Source organism: Paramormyrops kingsleyae, chromosome 25 (genome assembly GCF_048594095.1).
Source record: "Paramormyrops kingsleyae isolate MSU_618 chromosome 25, PKINGS_0.4, whole genome shotgun sequence".
Lineage (NCBI taxonomy): Eukaryota > Metazoa > Chordata > Actinopteri > Osteoglossiformes > Mormyridae > Paramormyrops > Paramormyrops kingsleyae.
In genome coordinates this window covers 5,851,623-5,877,113 of record NC_132821.1, presented here as the reverse complement: position 1 = coordinate 5,877,113, position 25,491 = coordinate 5,851,623, and the positions used below count along the sequence as shown (strand labels likewise).

Genomic DNA, 25,491 nt, shown 5'->3' with positions numbered 1-25,491 from the left:
GTAACAGTAGAAATCACGTTCACATCTTCCCACGTATTATGTTTCCATTAATATAGCCTAATAAATACGACAAGACTAAGTGGTGATTAAAAACAGAACTGCCAATGATTGAATATTGGTTTGTTTTGGACGAATATACCTTCAGTGGCACTCAACGTTCTGCCACGGGATAATCAGACAAGTCAGACTGTACTACGAGACACTGCCAATACGTGCATGCCAGACGTAACAGTACAGTTCTGCGCTGTCCCGTGACAATGCCGGCGTAGTCACGAGACACTGCCTTTACGTGCGTGACACTGCCATGTAAAACGTAACAGTACAGTACACTGTCCCGTGACAGTGCCGGCGTAGTCACGGGACACTGCCTTTACGTGCGTGACACTGCCCCGTGACAGTGCCGGCGTAGTCACGAGACACTGCCTTTACGTGCGTGACACTGCCATGTAAAACGTAACAGTACAGTACACTTTGTGCTGTAACCCCTTCTCTGATTTCCTTTGGTTATTAAAGCTAAGGACTTCCTTGTTCTCAAACTAGTAAACTATAATGATGAGACAAATAAATAACATACGTTCTCGTTCGGGGCTCATCGTCTACATGTCACAGTTTATAACTTTTATTTGGGTTAAATGCAGCCTTCGTGAAGTGAAACAGTGATAAAGGTCTTCTAAATGTACAAGCGAAATTTAATATTTCTGTTGCATAATTAGATTGACGGAACTACGTCTTTTCCCCCTTCGAATCGAAGAAAAGAGCGGTGCGCGCTCCCGACAGGGGGTGCATTTCACGGCAGGGGTGCAGAATTCGGCACAACACCTGTCGAGTTCTGACTCCAACAATACACATAGAAAGTCTATGTTGCATGTTATAATTCATCGCTGCAGAGAAAAAATTAGGAAAGCAGTTATTTATAGGTGGTCAGTACAGATAGATTTTATCGTGATCCGATTACGAGAGATTTTGTGTACTTTTCAAACTAGAAACCACGCGAAGAAACATTCGTATGCAAACTCGATCAACATATCACACCAGCAATAACAACCCAGCAAACATTTGGACGTTTGATGACCTTTGAAATGACGTCCCTCCGACACGTCCCGTCATGGTTGAAAAATAGTTCCGAAATGAAAGTTGAACGGACGTCTTTGACGTCAACTTGCCGTGTATTCGACGTCTTTTTGGCGTCTTTTCTGGACGTCTAATGCGTCGTCATCTGGATGTTTTTAAGATGTGTTTCTGCGTTATGTCAGTGTACTTAGTAGCCTGAATATAAACGTCCTTATTGTGAAATGCACATCAGAATATAAATGGTTCAAAAAACGTCCAAAATCAGTCCAGTCAGACCTCAACGTCTATACAACGTTTAATCGACGTTTACATTACAAAACATTTCTTTTTTGTATTAAATAAGAAAAAATATATATATTTATATAACATATACATACATATAAATATACAAATAAATATATATAATATATTTAAATATTTGTGTGCATTATATATAAAACACATACAGTACATACATACAGTACACACATACAAATATAAAAGTATACAACATTTTTAAACAAAGGCTAAATATATAGTAGAACTGTAAATAGTAACAATTAAACATTAGTTAAACAAGAACGAAAAGAACAAGAACATGAACACACACATGAATTATTTCTGTCAACGGGCTCATTTCCTATATCCCCCACCCCCAGCTCTTCCTGGAGCATGTTTTAGGTGTTCAGCCATTGCTGCCTCAATCTCGGAGTCTGTTGCATTTGCGCTCCATCTTTTTACTGCATCTGAGGGAATTGAATTTAAAAAATAAATAAATAATTACAAAAGGGCAAAATTGTCTTTATGATCCTACGACGACATTAAAAATACATCTTGGAACAACATTATCAGTTTCATTAACGAAACATTAGAAAAAAGTAATCAACATGCATTACACGACATTTTTCTGTTGAATAATCTTTGGTTAATAAAAGATGTTCTGCATTAAATGTGTGCTAGGTGAATGAAAAAATAGCATGTTCCCTTCCCCTTCAAAACCACTGTGGTTGAGCAAGTTCCATAAGTAGGTGTGTAACTGTGTGAAAGTAAACAGGACATTTCTGTGGTCTTTAAGACAATATTCCTTCAATAGATAAAAGGTACCAATAAAAAATATAAAAATAAAATAAGAAAAAGTACAAAATTTCACGTCATAAGGGCAAAATTACCTTGAATTATATTGAATATGATTGTATCTCTAAATGGCTTCTTTTGCAGTTGGCCACCACCCCTCATGTTGAATTTTGCCATTAAGGCATTCGACATGATTCTGTGAAAGAAATTACTCAGGATTACTTCACCATCAGGAAAATTTACATGTAAGGTCAATATTACAATTATTGTAGTTGTAATATTATCAGCATGTTACTTGCATGCAATGTTAAATCATACACTTTAACAACCACTCATCTGTCAGGTAACAAGTTCCCTGAACTATGTTCTTATCCATATCCACATTTTTTGAGACAACTAATTAGTCATTAATGGCTTACACTGAAATTATGTTTTGATTTTTTGGTTTTCAGTCTGGCAGACTAAGTCAGTAGACATCTAAAACCTTCTGAACTAGAAAATAGGCATGTATGTGAGGAGATGTGTGTGAAAGATTAAATCTGTAATAAAAAAAAAAAATAATACCCAAAGCTGGGTTTCTTATTTTGGCCAGAATATACATTTACATATACATTTTATTTCTGAATTATGCAGCAATACAAACAATGCAAGGTAAAATACATACCTGTTCATGACTTTATTGACACAGTCCCTGAGAGAAGATCCCCCAACTCTGGACAGTTGCTGAACCTAAATGTGACATCACAATCTGTAATACGATATTAAAGCACAGTTCAAATTTCCCTGGCAGTGTCTCTTTTGAAAAGTGTTCAAGAACATAACGCTCAATACCATAATAAATATACTGTCCATTGCATTTATTTTGAACTGGCACTCCTTGTGGAGTTTCAAGAAGAGTTCTAGCGTCTTTGGGAAGTCTATGGCCATGACGTCTGAGCACATCCAGAAGCTCATTTAATGCCTTGTGGGTCTGGTTTGTAGCAGTAGCCCAAATAGTCAAGTCCTTGTGAAGAGATGGTGTTTCAACAATTGAACACGAAGCCTCATCCAACTGCTCAGACTCAGTTTCAGTAGAATCAGTATCATAATTGTATTCTTCTTCATGTCTAATTGACACCACTGCTGTGCTAACAGAAGAACTACAGGCCACCATAGGATGTAATTCGTCGTGTGTTGATCCCTCCGTGAGAGGACTGCCCTCTCCCGCCAAGGCTGGCTCCACTGACCCCTCAGAATCAGAGCTGCTATCATATTCCACTAAGGAATCAACCTTTGCCCTTCGTCGTCTCCACTTCCTCTGGTACTCAGAGGACATGTTTAGCAAATCTAAAATTACAAAATTATTTTAAAGTAGTTACTGAAAACATCCATGTTAAAATTCATTTACAGACGCCAGCCCATGTTATTCTTGAGCTCTTCCTACATTTTGCTCAACATTTCACAGTCTCTTTCAGGTAATTTACTTTTTGAAAAATCTCAAAAGGCTACATTGAACAGTAAAACTTACTGGATCATTAAAACATACTGGTATGCTATTATCAACTGAATTTCATAGCTACTACAATGTTTACCATTTGCTTGGGTTTTAACAAATTATTATTTTTTTTACTTTATTTAAAAGATCTTTCATTAAACATCTCGCTTTAAAGTCAATTTAAGCAGTTACAACAGCACTTCTTGCCATACCAAACGCACTACTGATTTGCCCTCCCCCACTCCAATCTTATCTGAAATGATATCTTCCAGCTTCTGATTGACTGAACACACCTGATCCAGGTAACCAGCAGTGGGTAGGGCAGGGATAATTAGAAAACAATTAGGCCAGGTGTCCTTGAGGACCAGGGTTGGGAACCCCATATCTATTACACCATGTTCCTGCAGTAGCATGAAACTGCTCTGCTCATTTGTAATTATTTTTTAAGGCAGTGAAACAAAATCCAGCAAACTTAACATTTTGGGGACTTGGTCATTTTGCTATCAGTTTTCCAGCAAGAAGTTTGCTCAACTGCATAAAATAGCTCAACTTAAGTGTAGAGACCGCATGGGGCTTTATACCTGCGAACTCATGCTAACAGAGTTTGTTTTTAGGAGCAGCCTAACGTTAACACTACTAACTTTTAGCCTGCTAGTTAATTTTAGCCAAACTCAAACTACATTTTAGTTCCTTCGTGTCAAACGTAAAATTTATAAAACAATACAAAATGGACTTACCCAACAGTAGTTTTTTTATATAGACATAATAACTTTCACCCTCCTCTCTTCTTGTCAGTAAATAAGACTCGTGAAAATCCGTTAACTGTTCCTCTCCCTCTCTCTCTCTCTCTCTCAAGATAATCTGGAATATCGCGAGACTGCCAACTGTTTCCAAATTCAAATTAAAAAACTTTATGTATCCACATGGGGAAATAAAACGCACGCAGAGTAAAGCGAGTAAACTTTTTTTTTTATTTGACAATCCACAACCAATTCGGACTTTAAATGGTAACCAGGTATATACCTGTTCATATGTAAATGCATAAATTTCATAAAAATAATAAAATAATTTTTTAATATTCGAAAACACGGGGCGCATAATGCCAAATGCAGTGGCTTCACAATCACAGAGCACTTTGTGAATAATTGTCGACTGGGCATGTCACCTTCCTTGGGCCATATATGCCCGTATGGCAAAATCAACCCCAGTACTAACTTTACTCCATTCCAATGTGTTCTAGGTTTCCAGCCACCACTGTTCCTGTGGGATGCAACCCTATGCCACGTCCCACTCATTGAAGAGGGATGCTGTAAGGAGGTATGGTCTCCCGCCGTCTCCTCGAACACCAAGCAGCTAGACAAAAGACCCATGCTGACCACTGGAGATGTCCAACTCCCATCTACCAACCTGGTCTACGTGTCTGGTTATCGACGCAAAATTTGAAGCTGCCAACCAGTCGGAAATTGGCACCCTGGTTCATTGGCTTTTCAAAGTGGTACACTGGGTCAGTCCCAACTAGTACCGTCTGCTGCATCCAAGTATGTACCATCTCTCACCCACATTCCATGCTTACTTACTGAAACCGGTACATTACAGCTCCATGCATCCCAGCACTGATGTTGTTGTCCTGGCCCCTCAGACACTGCAAGATGAGGATAAGGTTTATACTATCTGTGCCCTCCTAGACTGTTGCAGGTGCCGGGGCAACTCCACTATCTTGTGAACTGGGAGGGGTACGGCCCAGAAAAATGCTTGAGTACCACTTTTGGACCCGGACCTGACTGCCCTTCCACCACAACCGCCCTTAGAAACATAGACCCCATCCTCAGAGTCGGCCCGGCCCTCTTTTCTGGCCTCCAGGAGGCAGCTGTTTCCTGTCTCATCCCGAACGGCAGGGCTCCCGGTTGAACAGAAACCAGCCTTGCTAATAAACCCTCGATCTCCATAACACGTAGGTATCTACTCCTGCTTGTATTTGTTTTTGAAACAGCAAGTTTGAGGAAATATTAGTGAGTGAATGGAATATGTTACCTATGTGTGCTTACTGTCAACTTTAAATACTTTTGAACTTACGGCTATCATTCTAAGGTCCAATCCCAATATGCTCTCTAAGCACTATACCATTAGAGAATTAATTAATATGACATGGTAAATGATTGAGGTTGAGAGGCTGAGTGAGCTTGAAATGGTATAAATAGGAATGGGACAGCATGAAACATATCACGTTACCATGACAATGCTAAAGCATGATCCTTGCTATTGTGGATTTGTACTTTCTTCACAGCAATGGCACTTAAGGGACCGACCGCCTAATTGGACTGTGTTCCAGGGTCATGCCTTACAGGGTGGACAAGAGGTAGTTTTCAAATAATCAAGTTAGTCCTTCTTGTCAAAACAGCATTGTTAAGCAATGACCAAAAGAAATGGTTTGTTTACCGTTTACGTGTGTGAGGCAACAGTGCTAGCTAATACACCACCATGCTGCCCGCACTAGTGCATATTGGTTCGTCAACCCAGTGTTATTGCAGCTGACATTCCATGGAGATGATACTGAGCAGAAGCAAGTGATGTGTCTAAAGGCACCACCGACATTTTTGGCAGACTCATTAGTAACATAATAAGTTCTCTTTGGCTATATAATTAATTTTCAATTCCTACATATTGCAATGACTTAAAATATCACAGTGTGAACTTTTTCCAGTATTGTTCAGCCCAGAAAACATTTGCAAAAAATCAATAATATTAATATTTATAATTAAAGCAAAGGGGCTAACCTTCATTTTCAGTGATTATTTTGACGTACAGAAATCACAGAAAACAAATTAATGCAAAATAATTAAAATCAAAGTGATGACAAAGACTAGGATAGACTAAATGGCTAACCTTGGAATATTGGGTCATGCTGTGTTGATACTTAAGTTCTGTTTTGCATTAGTGACAGATGACTGTACTGGGGCACGACTGTATTTTCGCTCAGTTTTAATGTGAAGTGTTTCTGCACAAATTATGCTTCTGTCCTTTAATTGAGTTTTGTCATGTAATCCTGACAGTTTTACGTCTGATTGCCCAAATAAGCAAGTACTATGTTTGTGGAAACAAGCCAAGAAAAGGTGAGTGATAGTACTTCTTAGTAACTTTACAGAAAGAACGAGCACAAAGTCACTTATAATATGTAACCACTGAAACCAGATTTTCCAGATTTATAGTCCCTAAATGAGCGTCAACACAATATGTCTTTATGGGAAACATCTGCAAGAAAAACGCCTTCCACATGTGTACACAAACCTCAGCTTTAGCCTCACCATGATACAGCACTGCCTCCAAAGGCATCCTAACCAGGGTGTCAAATAAATATAAAATATATATAAATATAAAAATGTCAAAGAAGCAGCAAATATTGAGCAAAATACTTATCAAATAAGTCATGAAAGTTGAAACACTATTCCCTTGATAAATCATACTGATTAAAAAAACCTAATAACTAATAAGTCATTAAATGACCTCTGCTAAGTGTTATCCATTTATATTACATAAAACACAACAATTCTGATATAATCACACAGACTAAACATTTCATTACTAGCAGAGTTAATAACATGCACCATACAGCAGAAAATATGTAGACCAATATACGAAAAAACCTTTTGGTATGTTACTCATGTTCTGAAATAATCATTAACGAAAGAGTAATGATAATAATAACTGATAAATGGTCTGAATCTTACTTTTAGTTTGTGTTTATTATTACAAGTTATTTCAGTCCCAGGATTAACTGAAACTGTAAAAATCCTTCAGTAAAATCATTGTATAAAAATAGTTATTTCTCATTGACTCATAAATGACTTATAGATTAATTCATGGATTACTGCAATCTTACAAGCATTCAGTGAGACTGTGTCTGTTTATCAAGACAGTCAAAATCTAATCCCTCTCAGACTGCTGCACTGTTGCCCTGTACATCCATTTACTAATTTCGGATCAAATACAATTCCTGAGCTGTCATACAAGTGATGTCAATGTGTATTTTGTATCTGGAAGGACAGAGAACTTTTTTGATAAAAATTCATACTTGCATGAAATAATTGTTAATATACCTGTTCATATGTAAATGCATAAATTTCATAAAAATAAAATAATTTTTTAATATTCGAAAACACGGGGCGCATAATGCCAAATGCAGTGGCTTCACAATCACAGAGCACTTTGTGAATAATTTGTCATAAAACAATATGTAAATAAACATTATTGTGCATTTCATTTAAAATATATATCCTTTTTCCCCCACAATGAGTCTTGCTTGAAAAGACGTGTAAAGGACGTCAGTGGCCGTCTTTTCACAACCTCTTAAAAACTACTCGGGGCACTTACTTTTTATTGCAGTATTAACCAAGGTGTAAGCACAGCAGCATTTGCATGTTTCGTGCTCAATTTCACAGTGGATTTAATAAAGGATCATGATGGACTGTAAATGCACGTGTAAAGGACGTCACATAGTGGACCTTCGCTCACACATGCACTCACTATTAAAATGCACTTAGCTAAAACTCAAAGTGACAGCTATACATGCAACCCCAGACAACTGTAGACATGTACAAATGTATCTGAATGCATTTTTAGGCAATGGTCTGTGTCACATATTTTTACCGATTTATGCCGTCTTACCTCGACTGTTTTTGGCCGGGGACACAACGTCGCCGTCGGACCAATGTTTGCTGGGAATTTATGTGTCATATTTGTCTGTTTTTTCCTCTACATATTGTTGGAGTCAGAACTCCGCCGGGTCCGTTGATGAGAAGAGATTCACTGCACAGTCGAGGAGTGGTTGCAAGTCACCAGTTTATTCTGATTATAACCAGGGAGCTATTCTGATTATAATCAGGGAGCAAACATCCGACATACATTCAGCATGTACAAGAAGACGCTCGAACTCTAGGGGTCGGCTCTAGGTCTTTATAGGCCTTTTGGGGTGTGGCCCCCCTCGTCTGTACTTTTCCATCTACGTGACTACATCATACTTTAGCTTTTGCTCTAGTTAGTATGTGTGCATGTTCCCAAACAAGGGTAAAAAATGAGTGTCAGCAATAAGATGGGTTCCTGTTCTCTGAGTGTCTAGAACAGGGTCATCTTGACCCGTTCCCTTGCTGTAAGTTCCTGCTTTTTCCCATTTACGGGTAAGATCACCTCATCCTAGTCTCAGTTCCCTTGTCTATTTTCTTCATTGGGTTAGAGGCCATACAGTCATAAACTTATTAGTTGTATTTCTTAAATAATTAACCCTTCAATTCCCCCTTTTGATCTCCGCTAGGAGATCACCCTGATTTTAAGTAGTATATGTGATCCTGTTGATTAAGATTATAGGCAGCATGTGATTATGGGCAGTAATAAGGAAATCAACCTGATTATAAGCAATAATATTATGAAAGTTTTGCTTCGAACAAGTACTGGTGGGTGGAGGAGTGCAGATCCACAGCGCAGCACAAAGGCTGATGATGGCTCAACACAGCACTCAGGCATTTGGCCTCTTCTGTCAACTGGTTCACCTCCCGTCCCAGTACAGCATTTTCCCTTTCCAACTTCTTGCTTTCCAGGCGCAGGGTGTCGGCCTTCTGGGTCTGCCGCATCCTGCTCTTTTGTGCTGCTACCCGGTTCTGCTCCCTCCTCATGACCTTCTTCACATCATCCATGTGGTCCTGACGATCTGCGACGGATGATGTGTTGATTTCTTCAATCAGTCAGGGGTAGACTACCCTGCTGACCTGCTCAGGTCAAGGGATTATTCTGCCCTTCTGTTGAGACCTGAGTGGTGTCTGGTTCAACCGAACTGACGCTCTGTGTGTCTTCTCCGAGGTCCCTCTGTATCTCTGCGGTGGTCCTGCCTGGCTCCTCTGCAGCTGCACACTGGCTCCAATGGAACCACGTGCCCCCTTTGTCTTGTAGACGAACTGCGTGTGACGTCCTCTCGGTAACTCGGAAGGGGCCGGTCCACCGGGGCTCTGACCACTTCCGTTTGATGACTTTCAGGAGGACCCACTCTGCCGTGTGTGGCTCAGATGGCTGGTTCCCAGGTCTCGTTTCCTGGATCTGTTTGGAGAAATCTGCAACGAGAACTTGCAAACCATCATAATACGACCTCGGATTTCGCTCCCCCTTTTCATCGGGGGTCCAGGATAGCCCTCTCTGGGGTCCTGGAAACTGCCTGCCTGTCTGGAGCTCAAAGGGAGTGAACCCAGTCCCCCTATTTATAGAACACCGTACTGACATCAATGCCAGCGGTAAAGCATCAACCCAATTCATTTTAGTCTGTGCACAGATTTTTGCCAATTTTTGTTTTATTGTTTGGTTCATTCGCTCCACTTTTCCCTGGGACTGCGGATAATAGACAGTTCTGAACGCATGTCTTAACCCCAACGCTTTTTCCACTTTCTGGAGGTCTTCGTTCTTAAAATGAGTCCCATTATCGGACCGGATCCTATTGGGAAACCCGTGTCTCGGTATGTACTGATTGATTAGAAACTTTATTACAGACGCGCCATCCTCCTTTTTTGTGGGCCATGCTTCCGGCCACCCCGAAAATGCATCCACACACATCAACACATATCTGAACCCCTTCACTGGAATAATCATGTCTGTGTAATCTATGATGATTTCCTCCCTTGACCTTGTACATGTTGGGAACTGTCCTTTTTCCGGCTTGACTGTGGGTCGCGAGTTATGAACGGTACAGGTCGCACAATCTCGAACGTGTCCCTGCACCATGTCTTTCATAAACGGATGTCACCACACAGTCAAGGTTTCTAACATCTGTTTCACCCCTGCATGTCCAACCCCGTGAGCCTCTGCTAAAACTGCCTGGCGAATACCGGGGGGCAGGGCTGGTTTTCCTTCCTTATTCTGCCACAGGCCCCCCTCCTTGCATCCCCCTTTTCTCATCCACATAGTCTTCTCCTCTGGAGAGGCTTTGTCCTGTTCTTGCTGGACTTTTTCCAGGGTTAGCCTATCACTCAGCCTAAGTTCCTCTTCCACCGTGACCATCTGTTTGGTCACATGGTATCCTGCTGCTCTTTTTGCTTCTTCGTCTGCTACCTGATTTCCCTTTGCTACCATTGTTCCTGACCCTTCGTGGCCCCTGCATTTTACTACGGCCACTTTTTTGGGGAGCATTAGGGCTTCTGCCAGCTGTTTCATCTCTGCTTCATGCTTTATTGGCTTGTTTCCCGCAGTCAAAAATCCTGCTCTGAGCCATTGGCTGAGTTCCTCATGCACTGCGCCTACAGCGTAGGCTGAATCTGAATATATGGTGACTTCTTTTCCTTCCGCTAGTTTTAGCGCTTCAATTACAGCTATCACTTCGGCCCTTTGAGCCGACTTGGCTCCTTCCAGCTTTTCTGCAATCAAGGTCACATAGTCCTGTTCTTGTCTAGCAACCACTGCGTATCCTGCCTGCAAACCTCCTGTGTCCGTCCTGAAACAACAACCATCTGTGAACCAATCCTCTGTTCCCTCTATTTTTTCGGCTTCTAGATCTAATCTAACCTTCTCCTCTTTCTGAACTCTGGACTCACACATATGTGGTTCTCCCATGCTCATCCGATCGGCCATGTTAATCCCTTCGTGGGAAAAATTCAAATTGGGTGCCTCTAGTATTTTGCAAAGTCTCTGCTGCCTAAGCGACGTCATGGTAAAGGTGTGTGAGTTTACATAGGCCACCACGCTGTGTGAGGTCAGGAGATGCAACACGTGTCCCATCACTATGTGTGCAGTTTTCTGAATAATTTTAGCCACTCCCGCTGCATGTCTTGTGCATGCCGGATGTCTTTTTTCTGTAGTATCAAGTTTTACGCTCACGTACATCTCCGCTCTCCCCCTTTTTCTGAAACAGGATGGCGTTAACAACGTCACCTGCTTCAGAAACATCCAAATGGAACGGGAGAGAGTAATCTGGGAGGGCTAGGTCTGCGGCCTGGGCTAGTTTCTGCTTTAAGATGATGAAAGCCTCCTCCGACGCCTGGTCCCAATTGAGGGCTGCACTGAGGCGACGTAGGCCGTGCTCCCGGACCAAAGCCCTCAGGGGCTGTGTGAGCCCCGTGTAATCTGGAATGTACGTGCGACTGTAGCCTGTGAGACCTAAAAAGGACAACATGTCTTTTACCGTAGTGGGTTTTGGATGATGCAGGATAGCTGAACGATGAGCCGGGGAGAGACCTGTCCCTGCGCTTGACAACACTCGACCTAGAAAGGACACAACTGTCCGCGCAATCTGCAATTTGTCTTTACTGACCTTGAACCCTTTTTCCGACAATCTGAGCAGCACGGACTGGGTGGCTTGTAGGGCCGCCTCCGATGTTGGGGCAGCAATCAGGAGATCGTCAACGTATTGGATGAGGGTGACACCACCCGGGAGAGGACATCCCTGCAAAGCCTGCTTTAAGGCCTGATTAAAGATACCTGGAGAAAGGGCGAACCCTTGGGGCAGGCGTGTGTACCTTAGCTGACAACCCTTGTACGTGAAGGAGAATATGTCTCTGCACTCTTCTGCTAGAGGCAGACAGAAAAAAGCATTTGCCAAGTCAATACAAGTGAACCACTTCTGTCGTGGGGTCAAATTAGTCAGGGCAACATATGGGTTTGGAACTGGTCACGCCCATGATCCCTAGCTATCTGCTCATGTTGCAAGAGGGCTGTGTCCTGTGCTGCGACCTGTATGCCATAAGTACTGCAGGAGGGTGAAAAGGAGATCTGTGGGATCTGGGTCTGCACCCAGTCCTTTGATTCTCTGGCCCGTTTAACCATCGGGCCCAACTCTTTGGCCTGGTGTTTTAGGATGGAGGGCCAGAGAGACATGTGGGACAGCCTCCTGTCCCATCATGTACCAGGTCACTTGTTCTGGGGTAAGCACCGTGGCTGAGGCTACTCCTTCGGGACCCACGTATATATTCCTAGAGGCAACTTACCACTGTTGGCCTTCCAGTTGCTCAACAAACAGTTCCTCATACCATTCAGTATTTTCCCTATCATAGAAAAGGGTCATATGAGGCGGGTCAGGGGGGGCACATAGGGCTCTAGGAGCAAGATCCAGGGCCGCCACGCTGAGTAGGCCGCCAGGATGCCAGCCAGGCCGGGCTCCAGCAGGCCCCAATAGATGTCTGCCAGGGCCTGATTCTGGATGGGCTGGACCAACCACTGTCTCGCCCCCGTGTTCCGCGCGTCACAACGCAGGCGAGTGCCTTCCGGCAGGGTAACCACCAGTCCATCCGCACTGCACAAAATCGAGGCGCCCAACTTCACCAGCATGTCCCTGCCCAGGAGATTCACTGGAACTGAAGAAGACACAACAAAAGGGTGGAGGAAGGTCTGTTTCCCCACCGCAACTTTCACAGGCTTCGTTATTGGCAGTCTCTGTTCTTCTCCCGAGAAGCCCACCACGGTCACTGTTGAGGCAGACAAATGATGTTTCTCTGGGACCACATTAAGAGTGGAGTACTGTACGTGGGTCCCGTGTCCACCAAGAACGGCAGTACCTTATCCATGACCAGGAGGGAGAGCATAGGGTCTGCCTCCCCTGCCTCCCGGGCCACTCGTGGGCACCGTCACTGGGGAGGGGGAAACCAGTCCCACTCCCCCCCTTCCATCACCGGGTAGAGTCCTGCTGGGGGAACTGCCTGTGGGTGTGGTGCCATCACCTGTATGTTGGGTGCCTGCACTTGGCCTGTAGGAGGTCCTCCCCTGCCGCGTGCACTGCTAGGAGCGGGTGCTGGACAATCCCTTGCCCAGTGGTCTTCTGCCCCACACCTGAAACAGACACCTGACGGCGGTCCCCTTTGTGGGCCGCCCCTTCTCCAGCCCCGGCCCCTGTATCCCCGACCCCAACCGCCTCGGGCCCTTCCCCACTGTTGGCCCCACCCTCCCTGTTGGTGGGTGGGTGTCCCATTCCAGGGACCCGGTGGTTGAGACGGTGGTCCCTCTGGGGAAACCCCCGCCACCATCTGCTTCCCCTGCCCTGCCTTTTTGTCTTGGATCGCCTTTTTTCTGGCTTCACCCACCTGCAGCTTCAGCAGCTGCGACTGCAGTTCCTTAAGGTCGCCTTCCTCTTTCTGTGTTTCCTCTTTTGCCCTCTGCAAATGATGGACGACATGCCTGTCCCACATCTGAGATTCTGCTTCTTGGAGATCTGGGTTGTTTAATATAGCCCCCTTCACTCCCGCTGGGACTCCCTCCATTACTGCCCGCCTGAACCATTCCTGCTGCGCCCCATCCTACCCTGGATGGCAGCCAGTGCAACGGGTCCTATCCTCTTTACTTATTTTATTTATCTACTTCAAAGGTTGTGGGTTTGAGTCCCACCGGAGTCGCCAATATTCTCTGGGGTGGAGCTTAGGATCCCATGTAAACTTTGGGATCACTGCTCCGCTTGGGGCGGGGAATATCTCTCGCATGGCGTCACCCAGGTCCACTATCACCGCTGTCAGAATCACACTATTTGCAACTGTCGTAACCCCTGCTCTGGCCTCTAATTCCTGTAAAGCGTGCTTAGTCATACATCGGGCTGCCACTGCCCGGAAATCCCCCAGGGCCAACGTCAGACCCTGAGTGAGTTGATCCAACTTATCCAGCCACTGTCCTCCCCCCTCTGCCGGGGGAGGCAGCTTGTCTGCCAAAGCCTGCACATCCCCTATTGAGAAAGGTTTATATCTTTCTCTTCCGCCTGTTCCTCGCAATAAAGGTGCGACTAGCTTTGTCCCTGTGGAGCGCAAGCCGTATCCATTTCCGGACGACCCTTGCGCTCCCCCTATGTATTGTGCACCAAGTGCGTCTGTCTGGTTTTCCCCTAAAGGCTCTTCCTCACAGTCCTCAAACCGTGCGTCCTCCTCCGTCTCCTCACAAGTCCCCACTAACTGTCCCACCACCTCTACTTGCCTTTGCTTCCTGCCACTTAACTTTAGCCCTCTTCCTGGGGTGGCGGGTTGAAATATGCCATTCTCCCCAAACTCCTCTACTTGCTCCCGCGCTATTCTGTTACGGAACGCTGGCTGGTCTGGTGCCCGTGCACAGTGCAGTAAATCTAACCTGTCTTCTGTCCCATGAGATGAGGACTCAGCCCCGACGTCTGAGCCCCCGTCTGATTCCTCCTCCACTTCCTCAGACCGCGCACCGACTGAGACTTCCCGAGTCCCCTGTGTGCGAATATGGAGGGTTCCCCCTGTAACATTAATCATTGGGCACATGTGGGCTGCGGGCGCTGTTGGAGACATTCTCTGGCCTGTATATGCCGGAGGAGGATCCTCACTGCCTGTCTGTGTGCCTTCTGCAGGAGAGGGTGACTTACACTCCTCTCTCCCCTCCGTATGGAGGTGACTCGTCCCCTGCCAGAACAGAGCCAACGCCGACCACTCTCTCCTTTCCTTCTCATACTTTTCTATCTCCTTCTTCAGCTTTCCCTTTTTGATCCGATTAACGCTCACTCTCTTCTGAGCTGCCTCGTCCCTGAGACTAGCCTGCTCTCTCTCTTTTTCCCACAATATTTCTCCCAATGAGCGCTTGTCCTCCACTCGACACCCAGCGCTCCGAATCGCCTCACACATACGCTGCGCTGCATCTGTTACCTCTTTCTCCTTATTATTCTCCCTACTTGCCCCTGCCACTGCTTCCTTCACCACCTGAATCTGCCTTAACAGGGGCTTCCACACTGTATTTTTAGGAGGTGCCCATCCTCCGTCATCTGGCTCTCTATCAAACTTGCGATCCATTGTAATTGGGCCAGCTATGTTAGCTTTATTTTATTCCTATTATTTAGTATTAATTTTTATTATTATATATTACTTCTCTATTCTGCTTTAATCCCTTTTTTTATCATCTATTATTATTATTTATTTATCTTTATTTTCTTCTAGCAGCGCTTTTACCTCTGGGTGGGGGTTCACCCAGCTACACTTCCTACACCTTTTATTGTAGTGTAATGTCCTACTATTAAACACCACCAATACATAAAACAGCCTTACAAACAATAATTCTTCATTCATATTCCCCGGAGTAGGGCATACCTCATACTCTTAATCCCAGTCAAATCATCACATTCATACACCTCCTACCATTTTTGAGACACCTCGCCTCGGGACTTCCAGCCCTTTTGGAGAGGGACCTTAGTTCCTCTCCCCACCTTACTTTTGGGGGTCTTGAATTCCCCGGGTCCCAATACCCAGCTCGCCTACCAGCTCGTCAACCAATAGGGAGGTCGCCACACCCAAGACTATGCGGGGTCCTCCACCCTCTATTCCTTAAAATTAGTCCGGGCCGTCTTTTCCTTAAAATGTATCCCTGTACCTTTTTTATTTACCAACTTTTCGGCCGGACAGGGTCCCGGACCCTCTATTCCCTTCTTCTTTTTTTTTTTTTTTTGCTATCTCTTATTATTTTTTTTTATTTTTTATATCTCTTCTTATTACTTTTTTTCTATTTTTTAAATCTCTTATATTTTTTTTTTTATTTATTTTTAAACTCCGGTTTTTCTACACTCACAGACTTACCATACTCACTCCTTATACACAAGGCACAAACCACACAAGACACAGTACATCAACCCCACATATACCTGGTACCCGGCAACCCCCTCCCTGTGCTAATTTACAGACGGGCCACTGGACACTTCAAACTGCTCAATTTGACATGACCAATATGCAGATTTTGATATAACAGGCTCTGCTTACCTCTTCTAATCGGGCCCCGCAGTTCTCTGTGTCCAAGTGGGCTTCGTCAACACTTAGCCGAATCTTGCAGATCTCCTGCTCATCCCGGACGAGCCCCCAAATTGTTGGAGTCAGAACTCCGCCGGGTCCGTTGATGAGAAGAGATTCACTGCACAGTCGAGGAGTGGTTGCAAGTCACCAGTTTATTCTGATTATAACCAGGGAGCTATTCTGATTATAATCAGGGAGCAAACATCCGACATACATTCAGCATGTACAAGAAGACGCTCGAACTCTAGGGGTCGGCTCTAGGTCTTTATAGGCCTTTTGGGGTGTGGCCCCCCTCGTCTGTACTTTTCCATCTACGTGACTACATCATACTTTAGCTTTTGCTCTAGTTAGTATGTGTGCATGTTCCCAAACAAGGGTAAAAAATGAGTGTCAGCAATAAGATGGGTTCCTGTTCTCTGAGTGTCTAGAACAGGGTCATCTTGACCCGTTCCCTTGCTGTAAGTTCCTGCTTTTTCCCATTTACGGGTAAGATCACCTCATCCTAGTCTCAGTTCCCTTGTCTATTTTCTTCATTGGGTTAGAGGCCATACAGTCATAAACTTATTAGTTGTATTTCTTAAATAATTAACCCTTCAATATCTGGATCTGGTATTTGGTACAGAAGTAATGCGTAATGTTTTATGCGTGTAAACTAAGTTAGCTATGGTAGAAATTGTACAATCGTCAATATGACAAGTACATACTTAAAATTGCTCAGTGCAATAAGACGACGTAGCCGTCGTCTTCTCACATTAGGTAAAATTTGTGCTTTTTAAAAATAACTGATATGTCATTAAAGAAAATACAATACGGCTTCTTGATGGATCCATTTCGTCAAATCACTACGTAATGCATTTCCTCTTTCCGGTAAAGAAGACTGTAAGAAGGCGCTGCGAGGGCAAGTCTGTCTCAAATCTTTCTTGTGACAATTTCCTTCAGTTTAAGTTTATAGGGCGTGTTGTGAGGGTGACGGCGGGAGTGTGACTCGAAATGAAGGCAGAGTGTCGAGTATAGTTTGGGATTGGGCCTCCGAGTCGGATTCCGGAGTTTTGAAGCCGGAAGTGGCGACATGCGCTCCAGTTTCTCGGAGACCCGACAATTATCTCGGAGCAGCACAAAGGATCCCAAGTTCAGAATCCTAGATGGCTGCGCCCTTTATCAACAGAAAGGAAAGTTTTAGTTTTATACTGTTTAAGCACTACTTCTCATTTGTGGCTCATTAAATCGGTCGCACACGCTATACCGTCCAACTTATCTGTGGATGTATTGCTACAGAGTTTTATACGTAAAGCATCGCACGTAATGTGTTATCAACTGATATTGCTAACAATGGCAAGAATTGGACTTCATGATTAGTTGGATTATTTGTCGGATTTACGGTAGTTCGTGCTAATTGTAAGCGAACGAAGATAAAGACCATTTAAACGGAGGTACCTTAAATCCGACAAGTTGTCTGGCTAAGCAAAAAATCTTGCTTTTTGATATGGGTCCATGGTATTGCACGTCTATCGCAGATGGAATGCATCTGACTCATGTTCAAGATGTTCAATAAACATGTTAAGTGCATATATATTCCCTTTTTTCTTGAGTCTGTTTGCTCATGCAAAATTAAATGTGATTAATATAGATTAAAAATGAATTATATTTAATCGAAATTAATCCACAGCAACCCTGTGATTAATCTGATTTTAAAAAATTAATCGTTTGACAGCACTAGTTAAAATTAGATCGCCATTAAAGATTTTGTATAATATTCCTTCCTTGTAAGTAACGCGAGAGCTGCGGTCGTGAAGTTGCACAGACTCCCAGAATTCATAGCGATAACTGAATGGCGAAGAGTTATTCTTATCTCATGGTGTGGTTTTGATTACAAAACGGAATATTTAGCACACTTGGAAAATTTCGTGCATTGCTATTCTTCCTGATGATCTAGGGATATATCGATACACTTATTGCGATGTTGTGTTTTGTCGTACAGGTATCGATTTTAATTAATAGCTTACCTGCAGCGCTTTATTTTGTGCTGTTTAACACCGGACAGCCAATTGACTCTTCCGCTGCAACAACGTAAAGCTGCTCGGAGCTCCTCAACGTCCCTCTGACTGTTTTACTGGATTCTTTTCATCCATCACAAGTATTTTATTAATCTTTGTTCTTCTTTACTTTTGGTGTATATTTCTTGTATTTCATATTATATTTCACTTGTGGTTTTATCCTTAACATGGCGTCGACAGGCTTGCTCCAAAGACATCTCATTGTATTTGCCAGTGACAGTAACGCTGTCATATCTTGCGAGAGGAAGTAGCGTAAGTCTGCGCTGCTAACGTTAGCATTAGCAAACCTAGCTGCCTAGCAGTGTTGGTAGTAACGCGTTAGTATAATTCCATTACTTTTTCTGTAAGGAGTAATGTAACTAATTACCATTTCGCAATAAAAAAGCAAAATACTTAAATTTAAATGGACTCTTTACCTTTGTCTTGCATGAAAATATTAAATTTTAATGGCACGTAAAGACAGCACGTTCCCCTAATTTCCTGTTTATGATGTAATGCCATCCGACCTCACCGCGGCACAATGAATGGCTGATATTCTAGGTACGGTGATGGACACAATTAGACAGTTGTATTCTCTTTCGCTGTCATAGCTGCAACACTAAAATAATATAACTACCCAAAGAGCATACATGCATTGGTACTATGTCTCCGCGATGCTTGAAAATTCATCGGTATCATCGCTACCGAACATTTGATTCCATATTCCCCCGATGTCTGCGCCATGTATTTCAACAGCGACGCCATGTTAATGTGATCACTATGCAGCCTTTAGCCTGCTGTTATTTTCCTTTATTAGATTATTATACAGGGCAGCTCAGGCCGGGGGAGCAGGCGCTGATGCAGCGCGGTGCCGCACCCACCACACGTCGGAACTGCTCGCGATCCCAGCGGGCGACCCACCAGGCAGACACACGCTCCAGTCCCACCCTTATTATAATTACTTTTATATGCGGTTATTGGTAACTAGTAACTTGCACAAGGCTGCTGACTAGTAACGTTACCCGTTGGCTGAATCCGAAATAGTTGTAGTGCTACGATGCTGGATTGTTACAGGGACTGTGATAAATGCAAATGCGGACCCCTTTGTTACGATTGCGTTTAAATCAAACGTTTTTACTCAAATTTCATGCATTTGGTGGTGTGCTCTTTATACTATGCCAAGTTTTCCTAAAAGCAGACTTTTTAAAAATGGCAAAATAGAGCAGCGCATTGAATTGTAATCCCTGTATCTTGAAATGTAGCGTGTTGCCAGACTCTCCGATACAGAGCTCTATGGTCCATACAGAGATTATGAACATGCAGTTTGCTAAGTCACCAAGTTACCCTTTGTTAGGTGGTTACGTTTACATGCCTTAACGCAATTAAGATGTTTTCATGTAAACATTAATCAGGGAGCTCATTTATAAATATGACTGAAAAAGATGAGAAGCATTCATACACACACTTATAGGAAGATTTTGGGATTAGCAAAAATGTGTCCTTTGGCTAAAATGATCATACAGACCCAGTGAACTGAAAAACAGGTGTTTTGTAAAAAATAAACGAGATTGAAGGAGATGCAGTTTCGACAGAATCCTGTAGAGTATAGAATCCTGTGTATGCTAGATCGAAGGCTCCAGGAATGTAATTCAGCATTTATAATAAACAATAATAATTCAAATATCTGTGGGTAATCTGAAATTACACAGTTCTTTAAAATAAAATTGTTTAAATTTGCAAACTGAGTTGTATGCTGTGTTCGAATGTTCAGATATTATTAGATATTTCTACGGTGGCCGAGAGAGCTCAACGCGCTGCAACTTCAGAAAACACATGCAAACATAAAAAAAACCACAACAAATTAAGAAAACGTCTCCATCAGTTTGACAACACAGGCGCTGCAAATACGGAACGCGCTGCAAACACACGAACGTGCAGCAAACACACAAACGCGCTGCAAATAGCAGGGACCACAACAGAAATGTTTCAGGGGGACCTCAAAAAGTGACGAACCCATCTGGAAGCTGATTATTTGTTCAGTGGCTTTTGGTCAGAGCAGAGGTGTTGTCCGTGAACTAAAAGGTGAGTTTTTTTTAAACAACCTAATCATACGATTCATTGATCTTTTGGATATTAAGCGTGTATTAAGGATACAAACGTTTGTGTGTTTGCAGCGCGTTCGTGTGTTTGCTGCGCGTTCGTGAGCCGGTGGTTCCCCATCCAGTGTCCTCTGTTGGGGTCCCTCATGCGGGGGTGGGGGGGGGGCAGCTGTTGTCCTGGTGCTGAAATATATGCAATTGAAATACTGCCCACCTTTTTACAAAAGCAATTTTAATCTCTGATGCTAGATCTACTAAGCCTGTGCAAATCTGCGTAAATTCCCTAGAACTACTAAGACTGCGCAGATTTGCGCAGACCTTCAGCTCCATTGTCCTCCTGCTTTTCTTGTGCAAACACACTAATTACATGTGAACCCTGGCACATTTGCATTTATTTACTGCCAGCTGAAATCCATGGCATACTATAATCAAGGGGCTTTTGTTGGCATTTCAATGGTATGGACAGCTGAAAAGCCAGCCAATTAGCACATCCATTTAAATGTGAGGGCAATTGGCACTTTTGCCAGCATTCCATTGACATGGCAATGATGGCAGTATGACAGACTGTATGCAATTAGGCTGGCTTTTCACAACATATAAATGCTGGAGGAGTGGGCAAAAGGTCTCCATTATGACTGTGCATGTGAGGGAGTGGCATTGCTGTTTGCATAACTACAGCACAGTGCTGTGCATAAAAGCAGAGCGACCGAGGCAGGAGAATCATTTCTCCTTCGCATTTCTCAAGACGCACATCAGGATGGCCTCCGCATCACTGCCACGCAGGAAGAGCCTCTCAGCGCCTCAGGCTTTGACTCTGCTGCAGGAAATGGACGCAGCAGACTCTGACGGAGGCCAGTTATCTTTTGCCCGGCAGCTCGCTGATGACTCATCTGAAGAATTGGAAAAGGAGACGGAACAAGAACCCGACATGCCTCCACGGAAGATGCGCCGTGGAACCAGGAAGCCCTGTCCGAGACAGACGGCAAAAGATGGCACTGTGTGGGTAGAGGAGGACATTGGAAGTGGAACGCCCAGTGCATCAGCACATCGCTCGCGCTTCACTGCGCACACTGGACCCACAGAGTCTGCTAAGGTTTGTCATCGCCATAGTACATATGATATTTACAGTGGTATGAAAAAGTTTGGGCACCGCTGATAATTTTCATGCTTTTCCTTTATGAATCACTGGTTGTTTGGATCAGCAATTTCAGTTAAATATATCATATAGCAGACGAACAGTTATATTTGAGAAGTGAAATGAAGTTTATAGGATTTACAGAAAGTGTGCAATAATTATTTAAACAAAATTAGGCAGGTGCATAAATTTGGGCAGCCTTGTCGTTTCATTGATTTGTTAATTGAATATTTATATGTATTATTTATATAAACCCATTTAGAGTGAGGTTCATGTAAATTTACCATTCTCTATTTGTTTATCTTCTGACAGCGTAAAATTACAAGCGTGCTCCAAAGCTTCCTCTGCCTGTTCGATGTGGGAATGCTGCAGACCATCACAGAGTGTACGATCCATCACGCCCGCAGAACAGAGCCGGACTGGAAGCTGGCAATTAATGAACTGATGGCATTAATTTCTATTCTGTTTGTGAGAGCAATCATGTGTCCCGTTGGTGACATTGAGGATTGCTGGTCGGAAAACTTTCTGGTGCCAGTAATCAAAGAGACAATGTCCCGAGATAGATTCCTTTCAATTATGCAGCACCTTCGATTTGATGACAAGGACACGCGGGCAGAACGGGTGAAAACAGACAGATTTGCTGCGATCTCTGACATCTGGACACGCTTCACTAAGAACTGTGCTGAGAGATTCACTCCAGGAGAACATATGACCATAGACGAACAGCTGCTCCCGACCAAGGTTCGTTGTCCATTCACACAGTATATCGCATCAAAGCCGGAGAAATTTGGGATCAAGTTCTGGATGGCGACGGATTTGGAAACGAAATACGTCTGCAACGCGTCCCCTTACTTGGGAAAGGACCACAGTCATCAGAAGGGGGACAAGCTGGCAGAGAACGTGATCATGAGTCTGATGGAGCCATTTCTGGACGACGGGAGAAATGTCATAACGGACAATTTCTTCACCTCACTGCCGCTGTCACATAGACTGCTTCAGCGCAACACGACTCTGCTGGACACGGTGAATAAAGTTCGGCGTGAACTTCCTCCATCGGTGCGCAAGTATTCAGTACAAGCAGCAACACACAGGTGGCCAGTAGCTGTATTTTACAACATGCTGGACCTGGCGGCGGTGAATGCCTACGTTCTGTACAAGGCATGCACAGGGTGGAAAGGCAAAAGAAGATTGTTTCTGAGTCTTCTAGCCAAGGAACTCCGTTGTCGATTCATGCAGCAAAAGGCAATGGAGACAGAGAGGAACGCTGCTGCAGTGTTTGCTGCTGCTGTGCCAGGACCTGTACGGACAATTCAGTGCCAAGTACAAGAGAGCTGCAACAGAAATCGCAGCAGGTTTACCTGCGTGAAGTGTCACAAATTCACCTGCGCCAAATGCAGGGACGATAGTCACTGGGTCTGCAAACGCTGCAAACACAGACTTTGAAACAGACAGAGATTAACCTGGAACTGAGGGACTGAAATTTATTTTTTTATTTTTTTAATGTTTTTTGCTATTTTTACATGAACAGCCAGAGGAGAGAACATGCAAAGCTGGAGAGATCACACAAAGACAAAATTCACTTTTGGTTTTATAATTCAGTAACGGCCTATTAAAATGAAATTATATAATTTCATTCTGTATGTGTACGAGCATGTTATCAACCTTGGACCATGACTTCACTCAGCTTATGACATTTGTGTACAAACATACATTGGAGACTGATGTCTTAGCAAGTTTTCATTCTATTCATTTCATTCTATTAGCAACTTTTTATTCTATTTTCATTTTTTTACAAATAAAACAGACTTGTGTTTCCATATATTTTGTGAATATGTGTCTTTCATATTTGCAGGTCAGTCAGTGTGTGGGATATTTTGTATAGATATGGCAGGCTTTTGTGAAGGTTTCCATGTCACACACATAGGTTTGGGCTGCCTTGTATTTGAGCTACGAGTACGAATAAGTACGTGCCAGGGTTCACAGGTAATTAGTGTGTTTGCACAAGAAAAGCAGGAGGACAATGGAGCTGAAGGCCTGAACAAATCTGCGCAGGCTTAGTAGTTCAAGGGAATTTATGCAGATTTGCACAGGCTTAGGCCCAATCCCAATTCTACCCCTTACCCCTACACTTACCACTACCCCTCCGTTTGGCGCGTTCACGTGTAGGGGTGTCTCAATTCTCTTTTGATTGGAGGGGTAGGGGTAAGGGGAAGGGCTAGATAGCCCTCGAAACGAAGATTTTTCGGGACCTCACTTCAAACGAAGGGCTAAAAGAAATTTACAACATGGCTGCCCACTCGAGCAAGCAGACCCATAAATGTTAAGTAATTTTTGCCATTAATAAGGATTTTTATGACATTTTTTCATTACATGTATATTACCATCAATCTTGTGTTTGTGTTTACGGTGATGTTCTGTAAAGAAACGTTTGAAAAAAAATCGCTAAAGTTTGCTTGCGGATAGCACTGATTGCACAATATTATGAAATATATTTTTATGTCATATAACGTTACCCGGTAACTGACTGCATGTTGTAACGCGTTGTTTTGTTTTGCTTACGGCCATATATGTACATGTAAATGAACGGTGCTTACACTATTCGTACTTATTGCAACATGACAACATTTTTGTAAATTATATTCTGTATAGGGACAGCTGAGGAAACCCGAAGGCTCATACGTTTTCGAGGTGAAAACGAACATCTCTTTTTAAAGTCCAAATACGGCGCAAAAAAACTTTGGGAGTGAGTAATCTTTACATGCTACGATGCTGACGGCGACATCTTGGAATTTGTGATAAACATCGGAGCATGTCCTCTGACGTAACGTTAGGAGGTAGTGACAATGGATGATGACGTATAACAGTGTAGTAGTGGTGTCCCATTTCTTAGGGGAAATTTTTTAACCCTACCCCTTTCCACTTCATTTCAAGGGCCAAGGGGAAGGGGTGAGGGGTAGGCAAAGGGGTAGAAAATAGAATTGGGATTGGGCCTTAGTAGTTCTAGCATCAGAGGTTGAAACTGCTTTTTTAAAGAGATGGGCATATCGTTCATATATTTCAGCACCAGGACAACCCGCGACCCCCCAGTCCCCGGGCAACCCACCCCCAGCCCTTCTCCCCCCACCCCTATTATTGGGCTCCAAGTGTATTCAAATGCTGTCACTCGATGTTTTGTACAGGCAGACATTCTCGCCATAGAAATGTGATCTAGCAGTAGATTTTTAAATTGCATTATGGTTAATTTCTCTTTTGACTTCCAGTTCACGAGGATCGTTTATTTGGCGATGGTTAGGACAGTGAGGAGCATGTGCGATGTTTCTTTTTTGCCCATATGAATGTTAGTGAGATCACCCTGCAGACAAAGTGAGGGGGGGCAGGGATGGTTTCCTCCAAGTATATCGATAGTTCTGCACAAATCTTCAGCCACAATTTAACAGGTGCTCAGTACCATATAGTGTGCAAATAATTATCTGGAGAGTTATTCGTGCAGATTGCGCATCTATCAGTATCCCTGATACCCATCTGGAACAGCCTTTGTCCTGTGTAGTGTGTTCTATGAGGAATGTTATACTGTATCAGCTGTAGGCTGGCATTCTGAGTCATTCAAAATGTGTTTGAGGAGATTAGTGTCCAAAAGTTAGAGTCTGTGTTGAGCAGTAAATCTTTTTCCCATTTGAGGGTCGGGAGGGTGAATGTGATCTCAGACTCACAACCTCACATAAATTCTGGAGAGCAGTTTTTGGGATGGAAGTTTTAGAAAGTCTGTTATTGTTAGTGGCGGCTCTAAGTCTGTTACCCTGATGTTAAATCTAGCCTGAATTATGGATTTAAGTTGAAGACATTCTAAATATTTGTTTTTGTCTATGCCATAAAGTTTGACCATTCTGTCAAATGA

At 43.4% G+C, this 25,491-nt stretch overlaps 1 long non-coding RNA gene and 1 pseudogene across 3 annotated transcripts; both read right to left on the bottom strand.

Annotated features, from left to right (window-relative positions):
- Positions 1 to 1,570: 1,570 nt before the first annotated feature.
- Positions 1,571 to 8,319, bottom strand: LOC140582959 (uncharacterized). Of its 3 annotated transcripts, none has more exons than XR_011985764.1 (4): positions 8,261 to 8,319; positions 2,789 to 2,853; positions 2,220 to 2,320; positions 1,571 to 1,796 (listed from the first exon to the last, which is right to left on the bottom strand). It is a non-coding gene; the product is annotated as an uncharacterized lncRNA (long non-coding RNA). The 3 variants fall into 3 exon arrangements; XR_011985765.1 differs by lacking the exon at positions 8,261 to 8,319 and adding an exon at positions 4,336 to 4,357; XR_011985763.1 differs by lacking the exon at positions 8,261 to 8,319 and having other exon boundaries at positions 2,789 to 3,102.
- Positions 8,320 to 10,206: 1,887 nt separating this feature from the next.
- Positions 10,207 to 15,342, bottom strand: LOC140583150 (uncharacterized; annotated as a pseudogene).
- Between the last annotated feature and the right edge of the window lie 10,149 nt (positions 15,343 to 25,491).